The sequence below is a fragment of the Chrysochloris asiatica genome, unplaced genomic scaffold, assembly GCF_000296735.1.
Source record: "Chrysochloris asiatica unplaced genomic scaffold, ChrAsi1.0 scaffold00499, whole genome shotgun sequence".
NCBI classification, from domain to species: Eukaryota; Metazoa; Chordata; class Mammalia; order Afrosoricida; family Chrysochloridae; genus Chrysochloris; species Chrysochloris asiatica.
In genome coordinates, this window is record NW_006409017.1 from 63,492 (window position 1) to 65,718 (window position 2,227).

Sequence of the window (2,227 nt, forward strand, 5' to 3'; positions counted from 1 at the left end):
TTGCAGCTGTTTCTGTATTACTTTTAGTAAGACTTTACTTGCATGAAATATCAAAGATTTTGTCTGATGATCACCACATTCCTTTGGGTCACCTCTCTTTGGAATGGGCACAAATAAGGATCTCTTCAAATCAGTCGGTCAGATAGCTGTCTTCCAAATATCTTGGCAGAGATGAGTGAATGCCTCCTGTGCTGCCTCACTGTATTGAATGATTTTTATTCAATCAATTCCTGGTGCCTTGCTCATTGCCATTTCCTTCAATGCACTTTTGACTTCTTCCTTCATTATTATTAGCTCTTGATCATATGCTACCTCTTGAAACAGTTGATCATTAACCATTTTCTTTTGGTACAGTGACTCTGTGTATTTCTTCCATCTTCTCTTGATGCTTTCTGCATCATTCAATAATTTGCCTAGAGAATCTTTCAGTAACAAAAGTTGAGAAGCGAATTTTTCTTCAGTTCCCCACCTTGAGAAATACTGAGCATGTTCTTCCTTTTTGGTTTTCTGATTCCAAATCTTTGCACATTTTGTTGTAATACTTGGCTTTATCTTCTCGAGCTGATCTTTTAAAATTTTTGTTCAGTTCTTGTACCTCCTTATTTTTTCCATTTGTTTTAGCATCTCTACACTGGAGATCAAGCTTCAGTGTCTCTTCTAACATTCATTTTGACCTTTTCCTTCTTGCTTGTGTTCTTAATGACTTTTTGCTTTTTCCTACATGATGTTCTTGATGTTATCCCACAACTCTTCTGGTCGTTGGATTTTAGTATTAATGTATCAAATCTCTTCTTCATATGATCTCTAAATTCTGGTGGGATATATTCAGGGTCATATTTTGTTTCTTGTGGACTTGTTTTCATTTTCTTCAGCTTCAGTTTGAATTTTCATCTTAGTAATTGATTGTCTGTTCCACAGTCTGCCCGTGACCTTGTTTTGACTGATGATATAAAGCTTTTCCGTCATCTCTTTTGGCAGATGTAGTCAATTTGATTTCTGTGTATTCCATCTGGTGAGGTGCATATGTATAGTCCTCTCTTATGTTGTCTAAAGAAGGTAGAGTCTTACATATTACATAGAGAGAGTAGTTCTTACAATTTTCCTTCATTGTGCTAATTTACCTAAGACTAATTTAAGTAGTCCTCAGAATCTCCTTTAATGTATGTTTCTGGTTAAAGCTGACCAATAGGGAAACTTGGGTGAGAAGAAATCATTACTAGCAAAAGATAATGACAGCTAGACAAGGTGACCAAAACTATGGAGTTTCCCAGATGACTCAAACTGCCAGCTCTACTTCCCAACTACTGACTCCACTGACAAACACACTCATGAGTCATCCCCAAATGCTTGATTACTGTCTCCTCAGGGTTTGGGCTTTTTTGTTGCTGTTGTTGTTAAGTGTTGTCAAGTGATTTCCAACTCATAGAAACCCATATATGGTTTCCAAGGAGCAGCTGATGGGTTTGAAGCTCTGAACTTATGGTTAACTGTCTAGTTCTTATCCTACAGTGCCACACCAGGACTCTAACTGTAGTTAATAAACAACTCTCCAATAACTCTTTGTGGCCTGTTTTTGGCTATCAGACCTGCAAAGCTTTTGGAATAATCCTGCATGATGATATTAACCTAAGTGTGAACATATTTCAGTTCATTATGCCAAATGACTTTCTGTGATTACCCATGTTACTTAAAATTCCCATCCCTTTAAGTTCTTCAAGGAAATCTAGTGGTACAATCAGTTAAGCATCGACCTGCTAACCACAAGTTTGCTGGTTCAAATCCACCAGCTACACTATGAGAGAAACATAAATGGGCTGCTCCTGTAAAGATTATTGCTATTATTCTTGTTAAGTGCCATCAAGTCAGTGAAAAAATTGTTTGCAATATGACTTGCAAAGGCATGTTGTCTCATAGCGACCCTGTATAGGGTTTCTGGAGAGTGGCTTGTGAGCGTGAACTTCTAATCATGCAGATCAAATTAACTTTGTAGTCCAGCACAATTAACCCTCTTGGAAACCCTAAAGAGCAGTAATACTTTATCTTATAGGGTCACTCACGATGAGTCAGAATAATTCCTTGGCAGTGGGTTTAATTTTAAGTTCTTCAGCTCCTCCTCCATTTATGTACATTTCAATTTCTATTGTATAAACTGTGGAAACCTATTACAGTAAATGTTGGGGACAGCATACGCAGACCCTGGGTTGATCAGTGGCAGCCCCATTAAACC